Here is a 21,010-nt window from a genome sequence, read left to right as displayed (position 1 = left end):
GTACAATATACAGTATAGTTCATACGCCATGCAGTACAATATACAGTATAGTTCATACACCATGCCGTGCAATATACAGTATAGTGCATACACAGTGCCGTACAATATACAGTATAGTTCATACACCGCGCCGTGCAATATACAGTATAGTACATACACAGTGCCGTACAATATACAGTATAGTACATACACAGTGCCGTACAATATACAGTATAGTTCATACACAGTGCCGTACAATATACAGTATAGTACATACACAGTGCCGTACAATATACAGTATAGTTCATACACAGTGCCGTACAATATACAGTATAGTTCATACGCCATGCAGTACAATATACAGTATAGTGCATACACAGTGCCGTACAATATACAGTATAGTTCATACACCATGCCGTGCAATATACAGTATAGTACATACACCATGCCGTGCAATATACAGTATAGTACATACACAGTGCCGTACAATATACAGTATAGTTCATACGCCATGCCGTACAATATACAGTATAGTACATACACAGTGCCGTACAATATACAGTATAGTTCATACACAGTGCCGTACAATATACAGTATAGTTCATACACAGTGCCGTACAATATACAGTATAATCCCTGCACCATGCCGTACAATATACAGTATAGTTCATACGCCATGCAGTACAATATACAGTATAGTGCATACACAGTGCCGTACAATATACAGTATAGTTCATACACCATGCCGTGCAATATACAGTATAGTACATACACCATGCCGTGCAATATACAGTATAGTACATACACAGTGCCGTACAATATACAGTATAGTGCATACACAGTGCCGTACAATATACAGTATAGTTCATACACCGCGCCGTGCAATATACAGTATAGTTCATACACCATGCCGTGCAATATACAGTATAGTACATACACAGTGCCGTACAATATACAGTATAGTTCAGTGAAAGAACAAATGGAATCCAGCTCCTCATAAAAAATATGCTTTAATCGACTTCCATAAAATCCGACATCAAATAGGACAATTTGCTGTGACGCGTTTCGGGCTGTTACATCTTAGCCCTTCATCAAGACAAACAAACAGACTTAAAAACCTACATTTTATGCACTGGCATGAAAACGCCCACTTGATTGAATAATCCCCACCACCAGGGACCGGCACCTGACGGTAAGTAGGATCTAACAGAAGGGCAATTCAGCCAAGTGGTATCGCCTTTGCGGACTATCGCAAAATGTAAAGTGGCTGCTGATACATTGCGCGTTGAAACATGCGGGACATCACTCAAATGTTTTCGGATTCTAACCTCAAGCTGATTGGTAGTACATCCCATATATTGCAATGCGCAAATTCGACAGGTGATGACATACACAACATACTCTGTATCGCACTTCATGTCTGCTACCATTAGCTGTAGAGACAATACTTTTGCTTATTGACACATGGGAACAGCAGATATACTTTTTACTTCCACATTTAAAGTTGCCCTTCGTATTCAACCAAACTGGTTCGCAAGTGATATTCTCCGAAAATAAACTGGGACTCGCTTTTTGTCCAATGGTCGGTGCTTTTTTCGCTATACACTTGATACCCGCTTCTGCAACATCTCCCCAGCCCTCATCATAACCTATGACGGGGAAATGTTTACGGAAGATGCTGCCGATGAGGGGATACTCATCGCTGTAGTTCAGACCTCGTGCACAAATTCGATTACGTTTTCTTTTCTTATATTTTCTTTTATGGATTTGTATTCCTGTCCACTATTTTCGCATACTCCCTCGCTGTGCGAATATTTCCCATAGAGTATCCCCTAGTCTGTAACCTTACTGAGATGTCAGAGGCCTCCTTTGAAAACAAATCAAGGGTAGAGCAATTGCGCCGAGCCCTCAGCATTTCCCCTCTCGGAATGTTTTTGGCTACATGAGGGGGTGGCAGGTTGATGCATGGAGCAGAGTATCCCCGCAGTTATTTTTCGATGTGTGCAGGTATAAACCCTATTGTCTTCTGGATATCCCCGCCATGAGAGATCCAAAAATACAATGGAAGAAAAATCACTGACCACTGACCATAGAAAGTTTAATGGAGGGGGCACAATTATTTAAGTACTCCACAAATGACATCAAATCCTCGGCATCACCCCGCCATACCCGCAGCATATCATCGATGAAAGGCCCATACCATTTCATGGATGTGGAATATGGGTTACTGTCCGAAAAATAAAAAACTATTCTCCCACCACGCCATAAACACGTTGGCCACAGAAGGAGAGAATTTTGCACCCATTGAAACTCTGGATAACTGTACCGGTACGTCATGGGTTTAAAACTACATTGCGGCGCGGCGTGGGTTAATCGGAACAGGATGTCCGCTGAAATCATTCAGCAGGCATCCTGTCACAACGCCGGGGGGGAGGTCATGTGACCCCCCCCCCCCCGTATCGGCAATCGCAGCAAACCGCAGGTCAATTCGGACCTGCCGTTTGATGCGTTTCCGGTCCATTCGGGTCTCCGGTGACCCGATGAACTGGAAAAGGATGGTGTTCGGTGGTGTGATTACACACCACCAATCGCAGTCCGAGCATTTGGAGGCGGCGTTGCTGGCCGTGGTGCTGATTGGTGCTGTCCTTGGTGCTGGAGAGAGGCGGGAGATTCAAACTCGTGGTGCTCCTCTCTCCCCCCCTCTTCCTGCTGCTGCACCTGCACCGTCCAGCACCGTCCTCACCAGCTCCTGCGATCCCCCCGTCGGCACCCATCACCCTCCTGCACCCATCACCCTCCAGGTAGGTTAGGGTCAGTGAGGGAGAGGCATCATTAGGCAGGGATAGAAGGAAAAAAAAAAACTTTAACTGATTTATTGTTTTTGGTGGTCTCTGGTGGTTGGGGTCCACAGCACTTAGCTGTGAGACCCTAGACCCACCCAGGGGTGCTGCCACTCCCCCCCAGCCCCCCCCGCTGACTGTGGCCGGCACTCTTAGCGTCCGGCCACTGTTAGCGCATCGCCCGCCCCACCGCTGATCAGCAAGTTCGAACTTTTTTTTTTCTAACACAGACTTGTCTATTTTATTTTTTTTACTTTTTTAGAACCCCCGTGCCCCCACACACACGCACATACAATAAAGTTTTACATGCACGCACATACAGATATATCATCGCTAGCGCTCCCTTCAGAATCGCAGCAGCGCAAAGCGATTTCCAATCCAATTAGCAAACCCGAATTGCGTAAATAGCCATTGAGAAAATTCAGGGTGCAATGTTGGTTTGTGAACACCAGATGGCACATGGAACTACAGTCAGTTAGTTAGTTCCCGTGCGCTATACAGTAAATATCAAAGTTTTGCTGTGGAGATAGGAGTACTGTAGGTGGCAAGGCTTATTCCATTACAGAAGTCCCGCATAAAGTACTGTAAACTGATCGACAGTCCAAATTTGCCCAATTTTCAGGATTAATTTATGAATAATTAAAGCAACCAGAAGCGCTGAATGGAACCGTACAAAGGGGAGTACAGCTGTCACATCTCATGGACATTTGGATGCGCTGCAAACATCAGAGCAATGGGAGCGCACAGCATCTCTGTACACACTAGCAGTGAAAGGGTCTCCAGCAGGAGAGCTGGCAGAACCATGACCTGTGACCACAAGCCTCACACACTGCATATCATAAGGAGGACTAATGACAGCATATCCTAAGGCTGGCAGACACACGCTACACACGGGGAAAGTCGGTGCAGCGCTGGTAGATCACCGCAAACACAATCCTCGTATTTTTATGAATAAAAATTAATAATTTGATTTTTAATTATGAATAATTAAAAAAACAGAGGCGCTGAACTTAATATCCAATAGGATCTGCATGCTGCCTTGGCCTTTTCTTACACATATACAGTACAGACCAAAAGTTTGGACACACCTTCTCAGTTTTCTTTATTTTCATGACTATGAAAATTGTAGATTCACACTGAAGGCATCAAAACTATGAATTAACACATGTGGAATTATATACATAACAAAAAAGTGTGAAACAACTGAAAATATGTCATATTCTAGGTTCTTCAAAGTAGCCACCTTTTGCTTTGATTACTGCTTTGCACACTCTTGGCATTCTCTTGTTGAGCTTCAAGATGTAGTCACCTGAAATGGTTTTCACTTCACAGGTGTACCCTGTCAGGTTTAATAAGTGGGATTTCTTGCCTTATAAATGGGGTTGGGACCATCAGTTGCGTTGTGGAGAAGTCAGGTGGATACACAGCTGATAGTCCTACTGAATAGACTGTTAGAATTTGTATTATGGCAAGAAAAAAGCAGCTAAGTAAAGAAAAACGAGTGGCCATCATTACTTTAAGAAATGAAGGTCAGTCAGTCAGTCAGCCGAAAAATTGGGAAAACTTTGAAAGTGTCCCCAAGTGCAGTCACAAAAACCATGAAGCGCTACAAAGAAACTGGCTCACATGCGGACCGCCCCAGGACAGGAAGACGAAGAGTCACCTCTGCTGCGGAGGATAAGTTCATCCGAGTCACCAGCCTCAGAAATCGCAGGTTAACAGCAGCTCAGATTAGAGACCAGGTCAATGCCACACAGAGTTCTAGCAGCAGACACATCTCTAGAACAACTGTTAAGAGGAGACTGTGTGAATCAGGCCTTCATGGTAGAATATCTGCTAGGAAACCACTGCTAAGGACAGGCAACAAGCAGAAGAGACTTGTTTGGGCTAAAGAACACAAGGAATGGACATTAGACCAGTGGAAATCTGTGCTTTGGTCTGATGAGTCCAAATTTGAGATCTTTGGTTCCAACCACCGTGTCTTTGTGCGACGCAGAAAAGGTGAACGGATGGACTCTACATGTCTGGTTCCCACCGTGAAGCATGGAGGAGGAGGTGTGATGGTGTGGGGGTGCTTTGCTGGTGACACTGTTGGGGATTTATTCAAAATTGAAGGCATTCTGAACCAGCATGGCTACCACAGCATCTTGCAGCGGCATGCTATTCCATCCGGTTTGCGTTTAGTTGGACCATCATTTATTTTTCAACAGGACAATGACCCCAAACACACCTCCAGGCTGTGTAAGGGCTATTTGACCATGAAGGAGAGTGATGGGGTGCTGCGCCAGATGACCTGGCCTCCACAGTCACCGGACCTGAACCCAATCGAGATGGTTTGGGGTGAGCTGGACCGCAGAGTGAAGGCAAAAGGGCCAAGTGCTAAGCATCTCTGGGAACACCTTCACGACTGTTGGAAGACCATTTCAGGTGACTACCTCTTGAAGCTCATCAAGAGAATGCCAAGAGTGTGCAAAGCAGTAATCAAAGCAAAAGGTGGCTACTTTGAAGAACCTAGAATATGACATATTTTCAGTTGTTTCACACTTTTTTGCTATGTATATAATTCCACATGTGTTAATTCATAGTTTTGATGCCTTCAGTGTGAATCTACAATTTTCATAGTCATGAAAATAAAGAAAACTCTTTGAATGAGAAGGTGTGTCCAAACTTTGGGTCTGTACTGTATATATTCTCTATTCTCCTATTCTATGCTGCTACAATTATATTAGAATATGGAAGTGAACTGAACTTGTCTTATTCCCCTCTGTGAATTGGAACACTATCTAACTCTGCTACATAAACTATGATATTTATGGGATATTAATTTATTTGTTTGTGTATGCTCCTGGATCTATCACTATTTTAAATTTATTGCTATTTTTTATTGCTGGTCATTATTTTAGCTATTTTCCTGATTTTAGTTGATAAACACGTACCCCACTTGTAAGGCCCCTTTCACACGGGCGAGATTTCCGCGCAGCTGCAATGCGTGAGTTGAACGCATTGCACCTGCACTGAATCCGGACCCATTCATTTCTATAGGTCTGTGCACATGAGCGGTGATTTTCACGCATCACTTGTGCGTTGTGTGAAAATCGCAGCATGCTCTATTTTGTGCGTTGTTCAAGCAACGCAGGCCCCATAGAAGTGAATGGGGTTGCGTGAAAATCGCAAGCATCCGCAAGCAAGTGATGTCTTTGCAAACATTGGAGCTATTTGTTGTCCTTGTACCACCTACATTATTTATCATTGTCATACAGTACACCTGACTAATACTGTCAGTAGTGCTCCAAATTTTCTTTTCATGCATTGTGGTTTGCTTGCATACCTATTATGTCTTTTATGTAAATTTACAATCATATTGAAGAAACTTTCGGTATTTAGTATTTTCTCTTTTTTATCAGCCTGATGAAGGGCATCTCATTCTGGCCGAAACGTTGTTTCTAATGTACCACTATGACCAGCTAAAATGAAATTAAGCATCATAATCGTTTGGAGTACTGTCTAAATTGATATGACCATGGAGCCTCCGCCAATCTGATGCAACAGTCATTAGCGTGGGTAGCCTTTATGCTCAAGTTATTTGGGTTGCGGGATGTCACTAAACATTTTATTGTCCTACAGATTGCCAGGGGCTGGCATAAGGACTGACCTGCTTATGATCATCGGACAGTTTCCTTCCCCCTTTCTGCTAGGCTTTTTGTTCTTTTGCATATGTACAGATATTTCTGAAGTACAGGTCCTTCTCAAAAAATTAGCATATTGTGATAAAGCTCATTATTTTCTGTAATGTACTGATAAACATTAGACTTTCATATATTTTAGATTCATTACACACAACGGAAGTAGTTCAAGCCTTTTATTGTTTTAATATTGATGATTTTGGCATACAGCTCATGAAAACCCAAAATTCCTATCTCAAAAAATTAGCATATTTCATCCGACCAATAAAAGAAAAGTGTTTTTAATACAAAATGTCAACCTTCAAATAATTATGTTCAGTTATGCACTCAATACTTGGTCGGGAATCCTTTTGCAGAAATGACTGCTTCAATGCGGCGTGGCATGGAGGCAATCAGCCTGTGGCACTGCTGAGGTGTTATGGAGGCCCAGGAGGCTTCAATGCGGCGTGGCATGGAGGCAATCAGCCTGTGGCACTGCTGAGGTGTTATGGAGGCCCAGGAGGCTTCAATGCGGCGTGGCATGGAGGCAATCAGCCTGTGGCACTGCTGAGGTGTTATGGAGGCCCAGGAGGCTTCGATGCGGCGTGGCATGGAGGCAATCAGCCTGTGGCCCTGCTGAGGTGTTATGGAGGCCCAGGATGCTTCCATAGCGGCCTTAAGCTCATCCAGAGTGTTGGGTCTTGCGTCTCTCAACTTTCTCTTCCCAATATCCCACAGATTCTCTATGGGGTTCAGGTCAGGAGAGTTGGCAGGCCAATTGAGCACAGTAATACCATGGTCAGTAAACCATTTACCAGTGGTGTTGGCACTGTGAGCAGGTGCCAGGTCGTGCTGCAAAATGTAATCTTCATCTCCATAAAGCTTTTCAGCAGATGGAAGCATGAAGTGCTCCAAAATCTCCTGATAGCTAGCTGCATTGACCCTGCCCTTGATAAAACACAGTGGACCAACACCAGCAGCTGACATGGCACCCCAGACCATCACTGACTTTGGGTACTTGACACTGGACTTCAGGCATTTTGGCATTTCCCTCTCCCCAGTCTTCCTCCAGACTCTGGCACCTTGATTTCCGAATGACATGCAACAGTCCAGTGCTGCTTCTCTGTAGCCCAGGTCAGGCGCTTCTGCCGCTGTTTCTGGGGAATGCGGCACCTGTAGCCCATTTCCTGCACACGCCTGTACACGGTGGCTCTGGATGTTTCTACTCCAGACTCAGTCCACTGCTTCCGCAGGTCCCCCAAGGTCTGGAATCGGTCCTTCTCCACAATCTTCCTCAGGGTCCGGTCACCTCTTCTCGTTGTGCAGCGTTTTCTGCCACACTTTTTCCTTCCCACAGACTTCCCACTGAGGTGCCTTGATACAGCACTCTGGGAACAGCCTATTCCTTCAGAAATTTCTTTCTGTGTCTTACCCTCTTGCTTGAGGGGTCAATGATGGCCTTCTGGACAGCAGTCAGGTCGGCAGTCTTACCCATGATTGCGGTTTGGAGTAATGAACCAGGCTGGGAGTTTTTAAAAGCCTCAGGAATATTTTGCAGGTGTTTAGAGTTAATTAGTTGATTCAGATGATTAGGTTAATAGCTCGTTTAGAGAACCTTTTCATGATATGCTAATTTTTTTAGATAGGAATTTTGGGTTTTCATGAGCTGTATGCCAAAATCATCAATATTAAAACAATAAAAGGCTTGAACTACTTCAGTTGTGTGTAATGAATCTAAAATATATGAAAGTCTAATGTTTATCAGTACATTACAGAAAATAATGAACTTTATCACAATATGCAAATTTTTTTAGAAGGACCTGTATATCTCTTCAGGGCCGCTTTTGGTTTAGCATTTTTTAGAGCGTCAAGCTAGTTCCTACAAATTTTGAGGTTCATATGGGTTCCTCAGTTAAAGTTCATATTTCCAAATCAAAAACTGATCAGCTTCTCAATCGGTTCCTTAGGCATTGGGCCAGATTTATCATGACTCTGACAGCTCACTCCACTTTCACAAATGGCTAAAGTCAGATTTATGATTGGCCCTTTAAGACTGTAATAAATGTGGTTTGACGGTAGCAGTTTATCCGTCAGTAAGCAGCTTTACAAAAGTCGCACATCTTAACGAAAAAGTCACACGTTTTTATGAAAAAGTCGCATGTTCTATTAAAAAGTCTCATAAGATAAGCATGGTCCTCACTGGGGTGAAATTGCGCATTTTTTTGTGACTTTCTAGCGACTTTTTAAATAGTCCCAATAGTAAATCTGTCTACAGATTCATTTACATAGGAAAACACGCCCACTTTCAGAAAACTGGCGAGCATAGTGCAGAGCAGAAAAAAGTCGCAAATTTGTGCGCATTTTTAGTGTTTGCGCATCTTTTTTGCGACTTTTTCACTCCATTATTCTAACTTGAGCTAATGATAAATCTGGCCCAATGACTATTGACCGATCAAGGCCATAAGTGCAGGTGGTTTGCCGCATTTAACTTATGCATCTACTTTGCCCCTTAAGCGCATCCAATTTAAAGCAGTTTTCCAGGCAAGGTTGAATAAGCTTAGTTTAAATTCTGCAGAATCTAGAACTCATTCCTTTCGAGTTGCAGCTTACAGATACAACATCGCTAGTGCTCCCACTGGAATCGCGTGAGCGCATAGCGATATCGAATTTAAATCGTAAACCCAAAGCGTCTAAATAGACCATTGAGAAAATTCAGGGTGCAATGTTGGTTTGTGAACACCAGATGGCACATGGAACTGCAGTCAGCATTAGTATACAGCCCTTATGAGACGTGATTCATGTGTAATTGCCTATTTGTCGCATAACATAAACTATCCAACATAAAGAGGAAATGATAAATCAGTAATGAGAATCGTTACTGATTTATACTTTTACTCTTTATGTAAAATTATAGCACCATCTGGTGTTCACAAACCAACATTGCACCCTGAATTTTCTCAATGGTCTATTTAGGGCCCGATGGTCAATCCTGCACTTGCTCCCCTGTATATATGCACGACTGCATGTGGGTTGAGCACCTCCTGCTAATGCCACCCTGTCTTCTTTGGTTTGTATATATAGATTCCTGGAGGTGTATAAACTCCAATTTAAATGTGCCTGTTTTCCATCTACAGGCCACATTTAGGTGCACCTGTGAGGCCTGGGCCATATCAGTCAGTCTTGAGTGGGACTCGCAGACTCCCCCCTCCTCCCATTGCAAGCATGGCTACATGCTGGAGGTAACTGGTGAGCTGTTTGTGAGTCGGCCTCATGCTCCTGTAATTTGCCCACTGGCTCCTGGTATTGCCCATACGGCTCAGGTAGGAGAGTGTTAGGTCCCGGGCTACTTGAGAAACCTTGGCGTGGTGCCCGGGCTTAGACATGTTCTACACCGTAGGACATGTTGACTAATCTCTCAATTTTAAAATCAGTTTGAGGGTTTAGTGAGACTGCAGAGTGCACCTGTCCTTTCTATTGTTTTGTTATATTGTTATATTGATTATGACATCCGCACTTGTTACCTTGTGTAAGATGTCTATTGTGGTACTTGTGGTTCGCCGCGGGCATCCTCCACTGTATGCATTTTGCTGGGGATCGCCATTAGCAACGGGCCACAAGTGCAGGATTTGCTCCCCTGTATATATGCACGACTGCATGTGGGTTTGAGCACCTCCTGCTAATGCCACCCTGTCTTTTTAGTTTGTATCCACATGCCTTTAAAAGGCCAAATCTGTGCAAGGATGTGGATTCATTGTCATTTTCTGTCAGGTTGTCACACGTGATGGCAAAGGCAAAAACACTCTCCCTTTTTGAACGTGGTCGGGTTGTTGAACTGCATAAGCAGGGTCTCTCACAGCGCGCCATCGCTGCTGAGGCGGGGCGCAGTAAGACAGTCATTTGGAATTTCTTAAATTCCTAAATGATCCTGAGAGTTATGGAACAAAAAAGTCAAATGGAAGACCCAAAAAAATGTCACCAGCACTGAGCCGGAGGATCCAATTGGCTGTCCGTCAAGACACTGGACGATCCTCAACCCAAATTAAGGCCCCTTACTGGTGCTGACTGCAGCCCCATAACCATCAGACGGCATCTGAGACTGAAGGGCTTCAAAAACTAAAAAAGTCTTCAAAGACCTCGTCTCCTTGAACGCCACAGAACTGCTCGTTTGGACTTTGCAAGAGAACACCAAACATGGGACATTCAAAGGTGGAAGAAAGTTTTATTCTCTGATGAGAAAAAATGTAACCAGATGGTCCTGATGGTTTCCAACGTTACTGGCATGACAAGCAGATCCCACCTGAGATGTTTTCTACGTGCCACAGTGGAGGGGACGCCATAATGGTCTGGGGTGCTTTTTCCTTCAGTGGGACAATGGAGCTTCAGGTAGTGCAGGGCGTCAAATGGCCGCTGGCTATGTACAGATGTTGCAGAGAGCATTCCTCAAGGGAGGCCGTACTGGGCCACCAATTAAGGGGAGGCCGACATGACAGGGTTTTGGCTGCAGAAGGGTAGGTGGTGCGTTGAGGGTTAACAGTTTTAAAAGTTAGAGTAGTGAAGGAATGAGCTGGGAGGAGTTAGGTTTAGGCGGGAGAAAAGTTTATATAAGGTCAGGTCAGAGGCAGGTCAGTACCTGCAATTTCTAGTGAACTTTCGAGCACATCATGGAGCCTGTGGAGGAGCTGATCCAGCGTCTGCGTGCGGCTGCAGAGGAACATGGACCTGGATGGCTGCAAGAACAGGTGTCCGAAGTGTTGCAGGGGGCGGCGGTGAGTAACACTAGCTCACCGCCACAAGCTAGACGGCCGCGGCGGGTACGGCCGCCGGCGCGCCTGAGCCCTGACATGGCCCCCAGGTCCAGACGCAGAGTGCGGAGCCCCGCCGGGGACCCTCCGCGCCGGGGGGCTGCAGCAGTGCCCAATACCAGGCCCTCCCGGCGCGGGAGGAATCCTGGTGCACGGCGGGGCCTTTCTCTGGGCGGGCGGAATCCTCCCCTGTCTCCGGCTATCAGGGATTCAGGACCAGGAACGGCGGCTCCTCTCACCCGTGGGGAGGCCGCTCGGCGCCACAGTGGGACCCGATCTGCCGCGGCTGGGCGCACGGATTCTGGGGACGCGCACAGGCCGCAGGAATCAACGCCGAGGAGAGATGCCGCCGCCGCGTGCGCATCCAGCATGGACCACGCTGGGATGCTGCTGCAGCCCGGATCCTCGCCGCAGGATGGAAGAGGTGAAGAGAGGCCAGAAGTCAGGAGCGTCATTCTGGATCCAGGATCTTCAGCTGCGGGGTCCACAGCCCCCCGGCAGCTAGGTGAGGCCACGGGGAGCGAGCATGACCTTTTTAGATTAGGCCCCAGGGCAGTGGGGGGCCCACAGGGGGATTTAGGTAGGGATTTAGGACAGCTTTTTTACAACCTGGCGGGTTGGGTGTCCGGTTTTGGGGCGTCTGGGGTCTCACCAGTCACAGCATGGGGGGCAGGACCTGTTGGCAGTGGGGTGTCTGGGGGTAGGCTGCATGGGGGGGATGCTGGGGGGAGCAGTGACCTGCCTGGGATTGTGTCGGTGGGTGCCGGGGCGGCGGTTGGGGGTAATAGTGAGGCTGGGGGACTTAGCGCCGGTTCAAGCATGGAGGTTGGGAGGTCTGGCGAGGCAGTTTCAGTCTCGGTACAGGCGGGAGGCGAGGATGATAGGCTTAAGGTTGATGATTCTGCACGTGGCGAAGTATACAGACGTGGACAAAATTGTTGGTACCCTTTGGTCAATGAAAGAAAAAGTCACAATGGTCACAGAAATAACTTTAATCTGACAAAAGTAATAATAAATTAAAATTCTATAAATGTTAACCAATGAAAGTCAGACATTGTTTTTCAACCATGCTTCAACAGAATTATGTAAAAAAATAAACTCATGAAACAGGCATGGACAAAAATGATGGTACCCCTAACTTAATATTTTGTTGCGCAACCTTTTGAGGCAATCACTGCAATCAAACGCTTCCTGTAACTGTCAATGAGACATCTGCACCTCTCAGCAGGTATTTTGGCCCACTCCTCATGAGCAAACTGCTCCAGTTGTGTCCGGTTTGAAGGGTGCCTTTTCCAGACTGCATGTTTCAGCTCCTTCCAAAGATGCTCAATAGGATTGAGGTCAGGGCTCATAGAAGGCCACTTTAGAATAGTCCAATTTTTTCCTCTTAGCCATTCTTGGGTGTTTTTAGCGGTGTGTTTTGGGTCATTGTCCTGTTGCAAGACCCATGACCTGCGACTGAGACCAAGCTTTCTGACACTGGCTAGTACATTTCTCTCTAGAATTCCTTGATAGTCTTGAGATTTCATTGTACCCTGCACAGATTCAAGACACCCTGTGCCAGACGCAGCAAAGCAGCCCCAGAACATAACAGAGCCTCCTCCATGTTTCACAGTAGGGACAGTGTTCTTTTCTTGATATGCTTCATTTTTTCGTCTGTGAACATACAGCTGATGTGCCTTGGCAAAAACTTCGATTTTTGTCTCATCTGTCCACAGGACATTCTCCCAGAAGCTTTGTGGCTTGTCAACATGTAGTTTGGCATATTCCAGTCTTGCTTTTTTATGATTCGTTTTCAACAATGGTGTCCTCCTTGGTCGTCTCCCATGTAGTCCACTTTGGCTCAAACAACGACGGATGGTGCGATCTGACACTGATGTTCCTTGAGCATGAAGTTCACCTTGAATCTCTTTAGAAGTCTTTCTAGGCTCTTTTGTTACCATTCGGATTATCCGTCTCTTAGATTTGTCATCAATTTTCCTCCTGCGGCCACGTCCAGGGAGGTTGGCTACAGTCCCATGGATCTTAAACTTATGAATAATATGTGCAACTGTACTCACAGGAACATCTAGTTGCTTGGAGATGGTCTTATAGCCTTTACCTTTAACATGCTTGTCTATAATTTTCTTTCTGATCTCTTGAGACAGCTCTTTCCTTTGCTTCCTCTGGTCCATGTCGAGTGTGGTACACACCATATCACCAAACAACACAGTGATTACCTGGAGCCATATATATAGGCCCAATGGCTGATTACAAGGTTGTAGACACCTGTGATGCTAATTAGTGGACACACCTTGAATTAACATGTCCCTTTGGTCACATTATGTTCTGTGTTTTCTAGGGGTACCATCATTTTTGTCCATGCCTGTTTCATGAGTTTATTTTTTTACATAATTCTGTTGAAGCATGGTTGAAAAACAATGTCTGACTTTCATTGGTTAACATTTATAGAATTTTAATTTATTATTACTTTTGTCAGATTAAAGTTATTTCTGTGACCATTGTGACTTTTTCTTTCATTGACCAAAGGGTACCAACAATTTTGTCCACGTCTGTATGTCTGTTTTGAAGGGCCTTTAGGGGCCCATTTGAAACAAGACGTGCGTGAACGTATCTGGAAGGGGGAGTATGTGGAAATTTTTTCCCTGCTCCCCCTGGAGCGTTTTAATTTGGAAAGGGGAAAGCGGGATGAGGGCAAAAAAGAGGAAGAGGAAAAACGTAGGTTCCGCTTAATCCCACGTACTTTTTCAAACTGGCTTCAGGCGTTCGCGATTTTGGCCAGCGTGATAGGGGAGAAAAAGCCGGAATGTTGTTCGGCTTTATTCTGCTATATGGACGCTATTGGGGAAGCGTGTCGGGTATACAGCGGATCTGGATGGCTGCGCTACGATGAGCAGTTCAGACAGAGGATGGCGGTGCGGAATAATATAAGGTGGGATCATAAGGATATTGGGCTATGGATGCGGGTAATGGCACCTGTGCGCCCGGCCCAGTCCTTTCGGGGGGAGGCAGGAGGGTCAGGACAGTCAGCTTTTACAGTTGCTTCCGCAAAGGGATTATGTTTCCTTTTTAACGAAGGGAACTGCAAATTTGGGGCAAAATGTCGTTTTAAGCATGAATGCTCCTCCTGCGGCGGTAACCATGGATTTAGCCGTTGTTTTAAGGCCAATAGGCAGAGGGGTGGAGATGCCGGTGGAAAAGGGCAGGACACCGGTGCAGGTAGCAAAGATGGCCCCTTTTCTAAGTAGATACCCGGATCAGGGTGTGGCGGAGTTTTTACGGGTGGTGTTTACGGATGGTTTTCATATTCCGTCGGCGCCGTTGCCAGCTGTTTCTGGGCGAAAAAAATTTACGGTCCGCTTTACAACATCCTGAAGTGGTTACGCGTAAACTGGAAAGGGAGGTGGCGTTGGGTCGTATGGACGGACCTTTTGTCGAACCCCCTTTTCCTGACTTGAGAGTATCGCCGTTAGGTTTAGTTCCCAAGAAAGAGCCAAACTCGTTCCGACTCATTCATCACCTATCCTACCCAAAAGGGGCGTCGGTCAATGACGGTATTGATCCGGACTTGTGTTCGGTGGTGTACACTTCATTTGACGCGGCGGTGGCCTGGGTCCGGCGGTTAGGGGCGGGGGCGTTATTGGCAAAGACGGACATTGAGGCGGCGTTTCGCCTCTTGCCCGTTCACCCAGATAGTTTGCACTTGTTGGGCTGTTTTTGGGGGGAAGGTTATTTTGTGGATAGGTGCCTACCGATGGGTTGTTCGGTGTCCTGTGCATATTTTGAGTCTTTTAGCTCTTTTTTGGAGTGGGTGGTAGTCGACATGTCAGGTTGTTCATCCATTATACATTATTTGGATGACTTCCTTTGTCTGGGCCCGGCGGGCTCCAGGGTTTGTTCTCTGTTACTAAATACGTTGAGGGCGGTTTTTCATTCCTTTGGGGTGCCACTAGCAGAGGAAAAAACGGTGGGCCCCACCACGGAATTGAGTTTTCTGGGTATAGTGATCAACACCGACAGGTTAGAATGTCGCCTGCCTGAGGATAAGTTAGTGGATTTGAGGTTGGCGGTAGACATGGCTAAGCGGTCCCCTAAAATTAGGTTAAAGGATTTGCAGTCGCTACTGGGAAAACTCAATTTTGCATGCAGAATCATACCCATGGGAAGAATATTTTGTCGTCGGTTGGCGGGGGCTACGGCTGGTGTAACGGCCCCGCATCATTTCATTCGTTTGGGCAGGGAGCTTAAAGGGGATTTGGCGGTATGGGCTGATTTTTTACAGCATTTTAATGGGAGGTCTTTGGTTCTGGGTGACGTGGTGGAAGACTTTGATTTTGACCTTTTTTCAGACGCGGCGGGTGGATCCGGTTTTGGGGTCTATTGTCATGGGCAGTGGTGCGCAGGTACATGGCCGGAGTGTTGGGTGGATCGGGGTTGGGTTAAAAACTTGGTGCTTTTGGAACTCTTCCCAATTGTGCTGGCAGTGGTGTTGTGGGGGGACCTTTTTAGGGACAGGAAACTGCGTTTTCACTGCGACAACTTGGGGGTTGTGGACATCATCAATGGCATGACGGCGTCCTCGCCGCCAGTGATTCGTTTGTTGCAGCACTTAGTGTTACTTTGCCTGAGATTGAATACCTGGATTGTTGCGGTGCATGTGCCCGGGGTTACTAACTGTATTGCGGATGCCCTTTCTCGTTCGCAGTGGGACCGGTTTCGGCAGCTGGCGCCGGACGCGGAGCTCGAGGGTCTGCGGTGTCCGGAATCCATGTGGGGGCTGCTGGAGGAGCCATAGGTCGGTTGCTGCAGGATTCTATGAGTGTCGGGACGTGGGTAGCATACGGCAAAGCGTGGCAGGAGTGGGTGTCGTGGTGCTCGGACCTGGGTATCGCTGCTAATGAGGGGGAGGTCCCGCTGTTACTGTTTTTAGGGCATGTTAAGGAGGCGGGCTGGTCGGTCGCGCGGCTTAATAAATGGTTGGCAGGTGTTGCATTTGGTTTCAAGCTACGTCAATGGCCGGATGTGACCAAGGCGTTCTTGGTACGTCAGGTGTTGAAAGGTTGGAGGCGCGGTGCGCGAACGGCTGATCGGCGGAGGCCGGTTTCTTTTCAACTCTTGTTGCGGATGGGGGGGCAGCTGGAGCAGGTTTGTCATTCGCCTTGGGAGGTAATGCTATTTCGGGTTGCCTTTTCTCTCGCCTTTTTTGGGGCGTTTCGGCTGGGGGAACTTGTGTGCAGAAGTGTGCAGGTCATTGGCGGGGGAATACTGAGGGAGGATGTCGTCCTGTCCCATGACCAGGTTGTGATTCGTATTCGCAAATCCAAAACTGATAGGGAAGGGAGGGGCAGTTACGTTCGGCTGTTTGCAGTACCAGGTTGTTCCATGTGCCCGGTCCGGTGTTTGAGGGAGTATGGTGTTGGGGGGATGTCCCCGGTTGGCCCACTGTTGACTCATGAGGATGGCTCGTATTTATCACGTTATCAGTTTGTGGCAGTGTTCAAACGCTGCATTCTCAAGTTGGGTATGGCAGCTGGTGACTTTACGGGTCACTCGTTTCGCATTGGGGCGGCGACTGAGGCAGCAATGGCGGGCCTGAGTGACGAGGTAATTAAGAGAATAGGTCGCTGGGAATCAGTGCGTTTTCGCTCCTATGTGCGTTTAGGTTGCATTTAATTTTGTATGTCTTGATTGACTTTGTTTTCTGGTTGTGTTTTGCAGGCTTCAATCCAGCGTTGGTTTGGGTGCTTGGCCACTCTTTCGTCTTTTGGGGTGCCCTTCGGGCGGATGTGCGCCCGGATGGTCGGCAACTGGGTCTCCATAGGGATGTAGCTGAAGTCCGTTGGCTTGGGGTAAGAGGCATGTTGTGGGGTGGAGTGATGAGAGAGGTTCACCGGTATGTGAGATTGACTAGGCCCCCGGATGTATTGGTTCTGCATGTGGGGGGAAACGATTTGGGCGCACGACCAGTCCGGGAGTTGATACGGGATATCAAATTCGATTTGCTTAGGCTTTGGTCCTTGTTCCCTGGCACTATCACGGTGTGGTCAGATATTGTACCGCGGAAGGTGTGGCGTGATGCGCGGTCGGTTGAGCGACTTAACAAGGCGAGGATCAAGGTCAACAGGCTGATAGGGAAATTTGTGGCCAGGAATGGGGCGGTGGCTGTTCGGCACATCGATTTGGAACGGGGTGAAGGAGCTTTTTGGAGGGCCGATGGCGTTCATCTGAACGCAGTCGGAATTGATCTTTGGTCTTTGGGGTTACAAGATGGTGTTGAGCGAGCACTGAGGGTGTGGAGGAACGCGCAAGCCTAAGGTTGGGGTCAGGTTGCGCGTCGTTGGCGGGGGGAGGTCCTCGAAGTTGGTGACACTGATGCTTATGGAGGAGGGGAGGGCCTCAATGGTGGGGGCTGGACTCCCATGGTTGGTGTAGTTGGCTCGTGGAGAAGACGTCCGTGAATTGGTCTCCGAGCTGGCGTTTTACGGCTGGAGGCAGGACGGTGGTGCCAGTATGGGCAAGTGCGGTTTAATAAGTTGGGGCTTCGAGGACCTCCCTCGTCAGTGGGGAAGATAACACGGCATTTAATGTTATTTAATGTTATTTAATGTTATTTATTGTTATTTAATGCTATGGAAATTTATGCGTTATTTATGGTTATGTATTTAGATTTGGGAATAAACGGCTGCTGTGGCCATTAAATCCAAGATCGGTCTCTGTGTCGTTATTACTACTAAAATGGTAAGGTAGGAAGGGGGGAGGTCGGGGGGGCGTCTCAGGGAAGTGTTTTACCCCCGAAATGAATAGACAATATCCTGGTCAAGGGAGGCCGTACTGGGCCACCAATTAAGGGGAGGCCGACATGACAGGGTTTTGGCTGCAGAAGGGTAGGTGGTGCGTTGAGGGTTAACAGTTTTAAAAGTTAGAGTAGTGAAGGAATGAGCTGGGAGGAGTTAGGTTTAGGCGGGAGAAAAGTTTATATAAGGTCAGGTCAGGGGCAGGTCAGTACCTGCAATTTCTAGTGAACTCCCGCCCACCCGCCCTATTTTCGTAGTATGCGGCGTGAGGGACGCTGGATAAATTATAAAAAAAAATAAAAAAAAGAAAGAATATTTCAAAAAGAATTAACAAAAAAATAAATAAATAAATAGAAATGATAATAATGTCACATTTTTATTTGAATTATGGTTAGGGTTGGATATCAGGTAGTGTGTTGTATGTCGCGGCAGTCAGGCGGGGGGAGGTCCTCGAAGTTGGTGACACTGATGCTTATGGAGGAGGGGAGGGCCTCAATGGTGGGGGCTGGACTCCCATGGTTGGTGTAGTTGGCTCGTGGAGAAGACGTCCGTGAATTGGTCTCCGAGCTGGCGTTTTACGGCTGGAGGCAGGACGGTGGTGCCAGTATGGGCAAGTGCGGTTTAATAAGTTGGGGCTTCGAGGACCTCCCTCGTCAGTGGGGAAGATAACACGGCATTTAATGTTATTTAATGTTATTTAATGTTATTTATTGTTATTTAATGCTATGGAAATTTATGCGTTATTTATGGTTATGTATTTAGATTTGGGAATAAACGGCTGCTGTGGCCATTAAATCCAAGATCGGTCTCTGTGTCGTTATTACTACTAAAATGGTAAGGTAGGAAGGGGGGAGGTCGGGGGGGCGTCTCAGGGAAGTGTTTTACCCCCGAAATGAATAGACAATAACCTGGTCATGACTGAGGGCCCTCGTCCGTGTGGTAACGACTGGGTTTTTCAACAGGACAACGCTACAGTACACAATGCCCGCAGGACAAGGGACTTCTTCCCGGAGAATAACATTACTCTTTTGGCCCATCCTGCGTGTTCCCCTCATCTAAATCCAATTGAGAACCTTTGGGGATGGATGGCAAGGGAAGTTTACAAAAATGGACAACAGTTCCAGACAGTAGATGGCCTTCGTGCGGCCGTCTTCACCACTTGGAGAAATGTTCCCACTCACCTCATGGAAACGCATCAAGCATGCCGAAACACATTTTTTAAGTGATAAACAATAACAGCGGAGCTACTCATTACAGAGTTCATGTTTGGAAGTTGGATTTCTGTTTTGGGGGGGTTTAGTTTTTTTTTGGAGGTGTGGTCCTAAACTTTTGATCAGCTGAAAAACATCCTGTTTCAGTTTATTCGTTGTTTTCATTAAATTGAATGCTCAAAAAATGTTTTGTCTCCCTCCTATTCCTTCTTGTTGCATGTTGAAGCTCTACTTGGAACCTTGTTAAGATCCAGCCATGCTAAATAGGATTTTTTGCCATTTTTCAAGTGGTCTTAAACTTTTGATCAGGACTGTATACCCCCGATTTTCAAATAAAAAAAACACAAATTCAATCTTAACATTGGATTTGGACTAGTATGAAAGACAATGACGAATATTCAAAAAAACGAATACATTGTACGATATCGAATATATTCGTATTTTAGAATATTCGTCTTAGTTATTTGCCGTCGACACACTACGCCCCGACAAGCGTCCTGGCCGCCACCATGGGAATGCCGGGTGGTTAGAATATACCATCAGATATGAGTTTTCAGTATTTTACTCAGATCCGATGGTGCGAAAAAGACGAATATTATACAATACGAATATATTCGCTATAGTACTATAAATTCTTTTTTTCGAATATTCGTGCATATTCTAACTTAGAACACTAATATTCTAACTCAACACTACTGCAGATCTGCCCCACTTAGATTTACACTGGTGCTCTCTTTGGATTCGAGATTCAAATACTACTGATTCATTTCGTACTTTAGCTCAACACTGCCATCTACTGGCCTTGTTGAGTATTGCTGTAGTGAAGGACTAGAAATCGCGTTTCTTTAGTAACGATATGCGATTTTAGCGCAAACGATGTTACATCTGTAGGTGTGAAGCATTTGGGGCGTTGGAAATCTGAATATTTTTCTTCTTATATCGACCCCAATTTAATTCCTCTATTTCATGGTTTGTTTACCTGTTTTTCTTTTTCACGCTGCTAATAAACGAGCTAGGCATTTTAATTGATGAGGTTCAAAGTTCGAGTTTCTAAATTATTCCGACTGTTGAGGGGTGTAGTGATTCGTCATCGTGAGTTAGAAGACAATAGCAGGCATTTACTGCTGCGCAATGGGGTACCGTTTTGGATGTATTCCTGTGTGGTCTGCAAGATAGCTTAAGCCTGTCTCTTGTTAGGTGGGGTGGTCGGAACACAGTATAGGTTTTTACTGGTTCCTCCGTGGTGGTTTGTTTTCATGCCCTGATGATACAAAGAAGAAGATATACATTTACTCAGCAGTTTCGGCATCGGAATAAATCACACTTGTCAAGCTTCATTAAAAGGGCGTGGAAATGTAATGAATACCGTGTTTCAATAAAGCTGTGGTCAACCCCAATTAACTAACAACAAGTTGTGTTGTTTATTATTCGGGTTTTGGGGAGACTCTATGGGGGACATTTACTAATACCTGCGATTTAGACGCCGGTCTTAGTCCATGTCCGCTGGTGCTTGATGCGCCTAAGTTATGTAGAGGTGCTGGCCTCTACATAACTTAGGCACTGGCTATGCTGCTTGCTTAAATCTACGGCAGATCCTTTGCTATGCCCCCAATGTCTTATAGGTGCGGGCCCCAGCGCACGGTGCTGGAGAACGCACGGCGCATGCGCAGCCGCCCTCCATTAATTTTCTATGGGGCCACCGAAAATATTTCCGTCGGGCCC

This window comes from Bufo gargarizans, chromosome 2 (assembly GCF_014858855.1).
Source record: "Bufo gargarizans isolate SCDJY-AF-19 chromosome 2, ASM1485885v1, whole genome shotgun sequence".
NCBI classification, from domain to species: Eukaryota; Metazoa; Chordata; class Amphibia; order Anura; family Bufonidae; genus Bufo; species Bufo gargarizans.
Note: the sequence above shows the minus strand (reverse complement) of the source record.